Raw genomic sequence first — 12,101 nt, 5'->3', positions numbered from 1 at the left:
GATTCTTATATTTGAGTCTTGCCATGCCATGTTAAAGTTAATGGGAAGCAAGGACTGTGATTGTAATTGTTCTTTTACTGTGATTTTAATGTTTTATATGTTTGTAACCCAGTTGATTTGTCAAAGTACTGTGTTTTAAAGTTGAATCTTGGTCACCCTTTTAAATGTTTTTGTTTTGATGCAGGAATTAAGTGTAAAAAACTGTGAATATATGTAATTGTTTTATTAATGTAACAAATCTGCCACTAAGGACTATAGTTAAGGTAATGCGTGTGGTTATTAAGTTGACCAGGGGTGGATTGTTATGGTTTGATAACTAGTGGTCAACTTAACTTAATTTTATATTAATTTTAATTAATATAAAAATATTATAAACTCCATGTCCTGACCTGAGTTGTTCTCTGTGTAACAACCCCTGACTACAACATTCCTTAACTTTGGGAGTTGGGTATTTTATTTAGCCACAATAGAAAAGTAACTAAAACCATGCCAATTCATGTCCCTTGGTCAAAACTTGTTATCAAACAGTGTCAGATCCATGGTAAACAGTTTATTAAAAAATCAAGGTGTGCTCTGATCATACATGGATACATAGCCATACATTCCATTCAGGAATCATCAGAGAAATACTTAGCATGTGTACTTAATGTTATTAAGAAGTGCCACTCCCAGGAGTAAGAAAGATCAAAGGGATGAAGCAGAGAAATATGTGGTTGTGTTATCAACTGTCAGCTGACAAAGTGTGATTGATTACTTGACTTCACAGAATAGTCTTCCAAGATGTCATACAAATTGCATCTCAGCAAAATTTATCTAGGGAAAGAACTGGGGAATACTTTATCTACAGATTTCATTACTTAATGATCAAAGTTTCACCCTAAGTTTCACCTTAATTTCAACAGGGAATCCTTGAGGTGGGAGACAAGAACTGTGCACCCGGTGAATGAGAGAAGACACTGTCAGATTGTGCCTGGGGTCAGTTGGAGCTCATCTAAAAGTGGAAGCTATAATTACAGGTGAAATAAGGACAAGTGAGGTTAAGAGGACCTAAAGTAATATTAAGAGTGTCTGATACTGATATAGGGGAAAGAAACTCCCATCCTGCTGGATGTCTGGTATGACTTTGTGTTCCCTAAAATCAAAGAATGAATTTTATGAATAACAGAGGTTAAAAGCAGAACATATATTTATAGGAAAGTTTCTGTCCTATAGAGAGACAGAAGTGGTCCCAAGTGGGTTGCCAAGGACCCTGCCTCTTCTAGGGATTTTTATAGAGCAAATCCATGAAACAAGTCAAGTCCAAGGGTGGGGAAAAATGGGAAATCGCAAGGCGGGCATGAGGTGGACAAAAGGTCAAGCAATACGATTATGAGTATAATTGCTCAGGTAAAATTGATTAAATTGGGATCAAATGGGGAAGCAAGTCAGGTAGCAAACAAGCATGAATATAGAACAGGGGCTTTTCCTATAGAGGGTTGGGTTAGTTACTCTTCCTGGCTTCCTCAAGGGGAGCCATACGTATTTAGAATCAGTCCTTGATGTTTCTCCTTAAGAAATATTTGGGTACATTCATTTCACCTTTTGTATTGAGGTTTAGCCCACAGCAGAGAGGTGAGTCTCCCCTGCAGTGCAAGATATCTGGTCTTCTGCACTGGCTCCTTCAACAGTCCAGCCCTATCGGACTGTCTATAATAATTTTATCTATCTTAGTTGCCTATAACAATACAAATAATACATGAGACTAGAAGCTCCTTGAGGGCAGGAACGTTATCTTATTCTTTCTAGAATACCTAATATGATTCTTGGCACGTAGTTATATCAATCAATAAATCTGTGAATGCCAGTTGAGTGGCATCCTTTCCTCTGTTTTACAAACACAGAAACCAAGGCACAGATGAGGTTACTTACTTTTCTAAATCCAACACAGTAAGTAGAGATATGGAAGCACAATATCAAGTCTTCTCACAGCCATGCTAAATATATTCAACTCTCAATTAGCCTCTCAGTAGATATTCCTAGGGAGAGTTAAATTCTGTCAGCTCTTTTCAGAATTCAGTTTATCCAAGTTAAAAAAAAAATCACTGGAAGGTAAATCAACAACCACTCACTGTTACAAATGATGTTTTCTAAAACAAAACTGTGCCAATCAAAGGGATTGATAATAAACATAATGAAATTCAGCTGAGTCCCTACAAACCAAGAAAGCCCTTGGCTGACTCTGTTTGTGTGACCTTAAACCAAGAAGGCTATGGGAATCTGTTCCTGTGGTGCTGACTTTGCACCTCTCTACTGCCCTTCAGATGCCCACTTAACCTCATTTCTCTCTCATTGTGGTTGCCAAAACAGAGAAGCTCCTCCTGGCCCCAGGAGCATTAATCAACTTTCAGCCTTCTCCAAGATCTGCTGGGGAGATGCAGCACCTACTTAATAAACTCAAACTGTCATTAAAGATGGACGATAAGTCTGCAAAATCTTGGAACATCCCTACTTTCCAGCTCTCCAAGTACAGAGAAGGAAACAGAGCAAGGACTCGGGAGAATGTCCTCCTGGGTGATCAGGAAAGTCAGCTGCCTTCTCCTAGTCTCCTCCTCCCTTTAGTTCTTCCTCAATGATACCACCATGTCTGCAGCACAGTGAGACTGTTCAGCTTTCCTTTATTCAGCACAACAATTTGGTGTGTGTTCTGTAGTGCTGACATATTCTTCTTGCAGAGAGTGGTGTGTGAACAGTGTTTTCCAAGTTGGAAGTTGCAGTATCATAAGTAGGAACAGACCTCCCAAAGCCCCAAATACTATTTCTGCCGGAGCTGGGAAGATCAGCAGGCTCCTGTGCGGACACCTACAGAATCCTCAGAAGCAGCCCTGAAGCACTTTGCTTACTCACTTCCCCACCCGCTTCACTGTAAAAGTTCAAGTAGGTGATGGTCTTCTGCTTTTATAACTGCCAGGCTAGTTATATCATTGGACTTTCATGCAAAATCAGCTTAAGATATTTGGAATCTGTAAGGTCTTTGAAATGTAAGTATTGAAACACCTGAGGGGAGCTGGAGATTTAGCTCAGAAATGTAAATGTCTGCCTGGAAAGCCCAAGGTCGGAGTTTGACCCCCAGTACTGGGGGGGGGGGGCGGGGAATGCCCAGGATACTAACTGCTCTCTATGCCCTCCCATCCCCAAAGCCCAAAGCCCTTCCACCAAGTAGCTGGTATTAATAACTACTATTTACATAGAGTTTTCAAAGGGCAGGGCATTTTGCAAAGCATTTTACAGATATTATTTCATTTTACCTTCACAGCGATGCTTTTTGATAGATTGTTTATTCTAAGCCAAGAGGCTGAATAATTTGTACAAAGTCATGCAGTTAGTGACTACAAGTGGCAAAGTTAAACTCGAATTCAGGTCTGCAAATCCTAAATCCATTTTCTCACCACCTCTACACTGCTACATTTGGGGCAATTTAAAAATAAATAAACATTTGCTGTACCAAAAGTATGCTAGGAACTTTCCTATTCACCTAGCAGCCACCTTGTTTCATAGGAGAGGAAACTGAAGTCTTAGCTTGTCAGAAATTGAGACCTGGGATATGAATACTGTTTGACTAAATATTAATCCTTCCTTCCTTCCTTCCTTCCTTCATTCTTTCCCTCTTTCTTCCCTTCCTTCCCTCCTTCCTTCTTCTCTGCTTTATCTTCCCTCAGTGTCTCTCTTTATTCTTTCGCAATTAGTCATGTATTGATTCAGCTAAGGTTAGAATCTTATCTTAGCAGTCTTAAGAAATAATTTATGCATTGTGCCTACCTCGGTATTTGGCACGCAGAAGGCAGATGAATCATGTTACTCTCTGCCTCACTTCACCCCCAAACTACCTAGATAAGTTTTTATCACAGCTTCCCTCCCTTCCCTGGAAATAGAAAAAGAACAGCTCTTTTCCAGCCCATGGTAGTGAGATATGTTGTCTCTTGAACTTGGCCCTGTTTTTCCCTGATGGTCTAGCCCACCCCTTTCAGGGACACTCACAAGAGCTAATGGTATTATGTCAGCACTGGGGCTGCTTTCAGGCACAGCTAATGAAGGGAAAACTTTGTAGGACCTCCATATGGGCTTTGTTTTCCCCTTCTTTCTTGTTTTTGCAAAGAAAGGCCCCTTCTGACCTTTTAAGCTCAAAGAAAACTTAACAAACACTTGCTGTGAACCACCTTGCTTTTTACCCCTGATCAAATAACCTCCCCAACTCTGGAGATTTGTGATTCAATCCCTGCAAAGGAGCAATGAGAGGAAGCAGGATATTGAGTCTCATTAAGTTTCTTTGCTGTGTCAGTCGTCTCTCCCAGAGGGGGCTGTAATACTCACTTCCTAATACTCAGCCCCTTTCACAAGTTGGCAGCTCCTTCCTCTCAACTTATATTCTTGGCTAAGAATGTATTCATAGGGATTTTTTAAAAGCCTCCCCAAATACCTGTTTATTGACTTTCTCAAAACATTTCTAGGGTAGCATAGGGTTGTACTGGTTCTGAAGTCAGCTTTCTTTTGCTAATGAGGCTCCAATTCAGTGCCTTTCCAAGCACCCTGTGTGGATGAGGGGTGGGGAGAGACACGACCCTAGCTCTGCCCCATTTCTTTTCCCTGAGCTGACATCATTCTCTGCTAATGAGTTTTGTCCCACTGTCTGGGCACAGCTTTGGTCCAGATGCCTCCCTTAGTGTCCTGCTCAGATCAGGCCTCATTGTTTGTCTGGATATTGGACGTGAGAATCTCAGGAGCTGTTTGTCCAATCCTAGGAGCATCTACAGCATTGCCATTCTCCTGGATCTGGTACTGTTCTGTAAAACTTTGTTAAAAGTGTAAAGTGATCTAGGTCTCCCAAGTTCTGAGATTTATCTGTTTCAATCACTTTTATAATGCAGTGTGTTGGACCCTGGTCTTGGTGTTTCTTATGGAATAACAAAATAATTTGTGTAATTTAGACACAATTGTGGTTGCTTTGCTTATTTAATTGTATAATAACCCTATAGATAAAGGCACTAATATTGTCAATATTTTAAAGATGAAGAAACTGAGACAGAATGGTTAAATCCCCCCCTTCCTTCTTAAATAGAAGGTAATAGAGTTAATACTGCAAACTCATACCTTGACAGTCTCCTTCTTTGGGATTAAGATGAGTGGTAGACCTGAGGCAGGAGATTAGGACATGACAAACTGGCCAAGGAAGTGGGTATGACATATTAATTAGAAAATTACAGAGCACATGTGCAGTACAGTTTCCAGTGCCCTGCAGGTGAAACCAATGAAAGAGTGCTATCTTCAGTTCTTACAAGAATTTGAGAATGTTTTTGATAGGACAGCCCAGACTCAGTCTCAGCCTGAGGAGTGGGAGATACAAAAAGACATCCACCACTGAGCTCAGAGCCATTGTATTCTCTCTTTCATGTTCTCCCTACACCCTGTGGAGTGTACTTCTTTTCCTATTTTTAATTGACCCATATTTGCTCTGCAGAGCATATTTCTTTTTTAACCTTTAATAAATGTAAAATCTTGCTACCTTTTGCATTTATTTTGTCCAAAAATTATTTTTTTAAGATAAGTAGAACCTAGAAATCATTTCTAGAAGAAGACCAGCACCCCCAAACCTATTAACCTGCCTAAGAGAAGGAATCTTCTGGTTTGTTTAATTAGAGAACTTCAGAACATCTGTGTAAAGTCCTGTCCACTCCTGTCTTAACATCCTCATTGGTCCTTACTTCCATCCCAGGGAGATTCTCTTCCCTGTCCTCCGTCACAAACATACCACTTTTTCTGCTCTCCGTATTCACTCATCTGCCACACTTTTCCTTAAATGCCTTCCCTTCTTTCTCCACCCCAACTAAAATATGACCTTGTTTTCTTTCCCAATTCATTCCTAATTCATCTATTCTAAGAAAATTTCATGGTCGTATCTAATCCTGCCCTTTTCCCAATTTAAATTTACTTCTGGGTCTCTGCAGGTGAGGCAAGACAGGTGGAAAACCAGTGAAGCTCCTAGTGACTGACACTGGAGATTGCACTTCAGAAAGAATCTTGATCCAAGGTGGGATATGCCCTTTAAAGATCCAAGACTCTATTATTTTAGGACCTCATTCACTTCCTTAGTCTTCTGTGAGCATGACACTTCCTTAAGATGGTGGGAATGTTAATATGGTAAGATGCAGTATTTTCTCACAACGTAACTGTAGTCTAGTATTGAACTGACTGGAGCAAGTCAGTAGGGTCTCAACAGAGACATCATGATAGTCTAGGTTAGGGGCAAGGAAGAACATCAAATTATACTTGCGACTGACTATGAAGGATGTGCGCATTTTGAAGACAAGTTTTTCAAAACTAAGAGACAGCATGACAATAATGATGCAGTAAAAATATTTGGTATTTTATAAAGCAACTTGTGTGGGGTAATCAGAAGCAATAAAAATGGAAATGTAAATTGTGATCAAATAAAAAATCCTTAGTTATCAGAGGGTATATGAAAGAATGAATCATAAGGATTGGGAATGTATCTCAATAGTAGAGTACTTACCTATCATATTCAAGGCCTCGGGTTTGAGCAAAAGCAAAAATTAATCATGAATATTAGAGAACGAAGAGACTGGATTTATAGTGCATGAGTTGGGAAACCTTTGAAAGTTTTTATGGTGGGGAGGAAAATGATCATAAGTAATGCCGGGTAGAGAAGCTGAGATGCTAGGAAGCTAGTAGGCTTTGCAGAAATCTCAGCAATGATGGTCTAAGCAAAGGCCCTGACAGTGGGTATTTGTATACAGAGAAAGAAGAAGTAAAGATGAGTCTAGGATAACAGAAACGGGAAAATAGAAAGAAATTGAGATTTTGGTAAACGGGAGGTGATAGAAATGGCTGATAAGATCAGTTGGGATCCATTGTGTTTGAAGTGCTTAAAGAGTTTTCAGGGTACAGTTTGGAATATTGGTAGAAGTCTGAGCAGCATAGGTTTGTGGTAGCAAAGCATACACCAAACCATTAAAGATTTGGGTTTCATCTCCCACACAAACTAAGGACGTAAGTATTATGAATCTGCTTATCCAGGCAAAAGCCCATGCAACCCACGAGCACCACTGTCTTAAGTTTCTGTTTTAGTTTAAAGATTTAGTTTTTCTTTCCGTGGTCAGCCTGACATCTCTGTCAGCACCCTAAACCACAGAGGGGAAGCTTCTGGCTTCCATTCACACATTCACATTGTTTCTCTCTCTGTCTGTCTCTCTCATGCTGGTATTGAACTCAGGGCCTTGCTCATGCTAGGTGAATGTTTTATCACTGACATGTATCCCCAGTCCACACTGTGTTTGTTAAACGTTACTCACATAGTGACTTTTCCTACACACTAGAAATTCCTCCAAGCTGTTCAGTGGTCTTCTAGTAAATCTGACACTTCTGTCCGTTGATCCAGAAATGTTCAAAACTAGGAACTTCTGTTTGCCTCTCTACGGATGTTGATGACCTTGATACTGATTGGCATGAGTGAGAGCCATCATCTCTGAGCTATTATTCCAGAATTACCATGCTGTTAATTTTCCAAACTTACTCAATTGGGAATAAATTCTTAACAAATGTGAACTTTACCAAGCATTATTCTTCCATCTTTCTGTGAGTTCTTCCATGTTTTGGCAGTTTGAACTACCCATGAGTTGAGGAGAACTAAGATTAGAAAGGAAGAAGACTAAGATGGAAAGACGCTACTGGTTGTCACTTTCAACAATAATTATAAACATTTTAGATATTTATCATTCTTAAAGAATATTCACAACTTTTGGCTCTTTCAGTCCTCAATCTCTGAAGTAGGAAAATGTCAGTTTAGTCTGAAAGCATTTACTGAATATTAGAAGTCAGATAAAAATTCAAGAAATATGGAGACTAATAAGGTAAAACTTAACCCATAAAGCATCCAACATATTAGCCAGAAAGACAGATATGTAATTAAAATTAGAACCTCAAACTAAAATACGCAAAATAGTCTAAGTGTATCTAAGATTTAGAAGCTGAACAAAGATTCATCTCTCTAATACAAGGCAGAGTGCTCAAAGATGGATGCTTTATTAGAATTTTGAAAACAGAAAACAGAAATGATATAGAAGACATTCTAGACAGAGAATACATGGAGCAAAAAAACCACAATAGCATGGAACAGTCACAGAACCATGAGAAGTCCTGTCTTGTTAAGGAAGAATTGAGGGAAGATGTTTCAGAATGGGCAGTAGGAGGGTCAGACAATTTCCAGATGAGGTAGGCAGAAACTAACCATAATTCCATAAAGTACCTTATAGACACACTAAGAGGTTTATTCTTTTTTAGGTTTAACTAATTTTAAAATTAATTTTATTGGTTCACACTTGACATACACAATGATTATATTCATCCTGTGGAATTTGTACCTATATCCCCTTTCCCTTCAATTCTTCTTTCCCTCTCCCTTCATAAAATTGTATAGCCATTGTTTTCCTTGTATTTTTTTTATCTTTATTTTCTCCCTTCCCTCCCTTTTCCTGCGATGTTCTCTTTCCCATTGAACACTTTTGATGATAGATACTTTGGGAAGTAGGAATTTGTTCCTTATCTTGAAGTTTAAAGGGAGACAATAAGAACTTCTTAAGAAGATTTTTACATTTTTCAGGCCCTAGGAGAAAAAGAAGAGTTCAATTTTGGATGTGTTAAATTTGAAGTTCTTACTTAAACTGATTATATGTGGATATATCCAAACTCAGCTATCCAACAAAGATGCATAAGGTTGGAAATAAGGAGAAGGTTTAGAAAAGAGATTCAGAAAAGGAAACTGTCACAAGAATAGTAACTGAATCAGTTTAAAAGATTATCTCCTCCAAGGAGAATGACAGTGGTCAAAGACAGAGATCTAGACCATGCACTGGGGGCCATCAACATTCAAAAGGCAAGAAGATAAGGAGAAGCTTGTGTGAGAGATCAAGGAGGAGTGTCCAGAATAGTCAAGGAAAGCAAATACAGCATCAAGTCAAAAAAGTCAAGCCACAGTTCAAGAAGAGACATGGTCATCAGAGTTGAACATGAAAAGCAAAGCAAGTTTATGGGCTTGGAAGAGTCTCAGGAAATATAAGAATCTATTGATGGGAATGGTCACAGTGGAAAACTAGTAGGTGGAAGCCAAAATGAGGCAGGTTGAGAAGTCAGTGAGAGGTAAGAAAATAGAGGTGGCATTTGGAGTCTTCTTCTTCTTCTTCTTTTTTTTTTAAAGTTGAATTGTATAGAGAAGTAGAGAAAGTCAAATCAAGGGAGGGTTTTTTTGGTTTATTGTAGTGTATGAGATACTTGAACATGTTTATGTAAATGTAGGACGGAGCTAGTATTAAAAGAAAAGGCCAAGATACATGAATGAAGGGAAATTTGAAAGAATAAAGTTTTGGTCCCTGAGGTTGCAAGGGTGGTATGGATTGGGATAAGTTCCAGGTCAAGAAAGAGCTGTGGTTCTAGACAGCAGGAAGGACAGCCTTCTTCCAAAGGATGTAGAATAGAGTAAGGCCATTGACAGGATTGTAAGAGCAAACATTGTAAAAGCAGGAAAGGAAAAGAAATTGATCTTCTGAGGTAAACATAAGACAATTGAGTGAAATCACCTTTCTGCTTTCTCCTTTCGGCATTATTGTGATGGAAATAAAAGCTTTCCAGTCTCTGGCTACTTGCCCATATATACTGTGGTCAAAGCATATGGATGATACTTGGAGGTGATATGAAGGCGGCATTGCCAATATTGGGAAAGTGCTTCAAAAGGAAAGAATCAATAAAACTACAGTTGTATAGTTGTATAGATAGATACGCTTATCTGATATCTTTTGATTCTTTCCTATTCTTCTGCATGAGTCACTTATAAATTAGCTGTAAACATGCTATCTGATAGGCCAACGGGGCAGCCAGACAGTTCATGAGCAGGTAATTATTGTAGACATCTCCTGCCTTTGTGCCTCTCCCATACTAGTGGAGCATCTATCTGCAGATCAAATCCAGATCACATATGAAAAGATGAGTTAGGCACAACCACAATTTATCAATTTATATTGATTTCCCTCCCAAAGAGGTAGAGTGTTTATACAGCATCCTTAAAACCAGTTCCATGTCAGATGGTGAAGTCAGATTGACATTGCTACCCTTCCCTGCAGTTTCATTTTCTTCCTTCCTTCCTTCCTTCCTTCCTTCCTTCCTTCCTTCCTTCCTTCCTTCCCTCCCTCCCTCCCTCCTTCCTTCCTTCCTTTTTTCACTTGGCAAATACATCTTTTCTTCTTCAGACATGTGACCTCTTCTAGCATGAAAACTCACCTCAGCATGGGATCTGAAATTAGGTTAGTCACTTGCACCTAATGTAACTGGAAGCAATTGTGTTTTCTCTCTAATTGACATGGTTACAGACTTCCCTTTTAGTTGTAGTCAAGGGTTTGACTCTTGAGATGGTAGAATAAGGGCTCTGGCAGTGTGTGCAAAGGTTCTCAGGGACCAAAAGTTCTCTGTTTACACCCAGTTGTAGATGACCCCAGTGACCTTCATTTGCCAAGTTTCAGGAAAAATTAGTCATAAAGGAGGTTTGATATGATGATGAGAAATATTTTGGTCTTCTCTCTCTCTCTCTCTCTCTCTCTCTCTCTCTCTCTCTCTCTCTCTGTGTGTGTGTGTGTGCCTCTGAATGTTCAGTTGCTTCTTCTAGAAGTAAAACAGGGTACTCAGACAGTTTTCTGGAGTTTCAGACCAGAATTTTGAAAATTTCTCTTCCTGGCATCCTGCTCATCTTGCTTCTTTAAAGACCTTGTTGATGTACACATGGATATAATATAGCATAAATACTTGGAGATATGTAAAGTTGTTAGCAAACAATATGGCTTTATTTAGTTGCTTACTCCCAAACTCTGATGACCATGATTTTCTCCCACCCATTTCTCAAAGCCATTGGCAATTGGTTGGCTCTGGACCTTTAAGTGCACCTGAGCACCTTTGGATCTGTCATTCAGGTATTGGACCAGTGGCTTTCTGTAGAGCACTTCATTTAATTTTTATCTTGAGGCAAATCGCTGTGCTTTGGAAAAATCTGGTTTCTCTAAGCTTGTTCCATGCATAGTTCTATATCAAGGAATGAAAAATTGGATCTGACACTGTGTGGGTTATTTATATGGATTAAATCCCACCAGGCTTCTCATGATGTACTACAAGCACTTGCTATTTTGCTCCTCTGGCCCTAGGAAAACCAATTGCAGTTGACACAGTAATCAGTTGCCCCTGAGAACATGGGTCCTTTAAAATTTTTCAGATACTCCAGTGGAAAGGCCATGGAATTTTGAGCTCAGACTTTGGCCTCTGTGATACTGTGAGTCAATACACCGAGGATATACTGAAGTCAGCATCTGAAATAGAATTTTGGTTAGAACAATGCTTGATTTCACCCCAAAATAGGACTTCTTTCCCTGTCCTTGAAGGGGACTTTAGCAAGAGAGCAGCCACAAATGATGGGGAGACTGCCTCAAAAAGAGAGGTTTTAGGAAAATAAACAGATAGAAAAGTAAAATTTCCTTTACTATTGTTTCCTGTTTATAAAATTGGTATATACCCACTGAGGAAATTTGGGAAATACAGAAAAGCATAAAGAATAAAACTATAATTACTCATCATTTTATCTACTCATATAATTCTGGTATACTTTTTTTAGTCTTTTGTATATTTTTCAAAATGAAAACATATCATATATAGAGTTTTATGTCTTGAATTTTATACTTTACATTATATCATGGATGTAACAAGTTTGCTTATAGTGACTTAAACTCATTGATGTGTGAACATGGAATATCTTTACTTTTGCAGCAGTTGCCTACTACTGTCCCATGTCAAATCTCCTTCTCTCAGTGGGGAAAATGTACTCCTGACAAGAATTCAATCCAATTCTGTAACTTCTCAGTCACATTCAATTATTAAAATGGTCTCGTTTTGTTTATTAATGGTCCTTCACGTTAAAAATTTAATCTGCTGGGGCTGAGGATTTAGCTCAGCAGCATAAACACCTGCCTTGCAAGTGTGTGGTCATGAGTTTTGATCCCCAGTACTGGTAAAAAAAATTT

At 38.9% G+C, this 12,101-nt stretch overlaps 1 long non-coding RNA gene across 1 annotated transcript in view; it reads left to right on the top strand.

Annotated features, from left to right (window-relative positions):
• Nucleotides 1-858: 858 nt before the first annotated feature.
• LOC134477568 (uncharacterized) overlaps nt 859-12,101 on the top strand; it is a 28,548-nt gene continuing 17,305 nt past the window's right edge. The window contains exon 1 of the long non-coding RNA XR_010049580.1: nt 859-1,016. This is a non-coding gene — a long non-coding RNA (uncharacterized LOC134477568). The remainder of the gene's footprint in view (nt 1,017-12,101) is intronic.

This window comes from Cavia porcellus, unplaced genomic scaffold (assembly GCF_034190915.1).
Source record: "Cavia porcellus strain 051 isolate PalLab524CR breed Dunkin Hartley unplaced genomic scaffold, mCavPor4.1 scaffold_1, whole genome shotgun sequence".
In the NCBI taxonomy this organism is placed as follows: Eukaryota; Metazoa; Chordata; class Mammalia; order Rodentia; family Caviidae; genus Cavia; species Cavia porcellus.
This window is presented reverse-complemented; position numbering and strand designations above follow the sequence as displayed.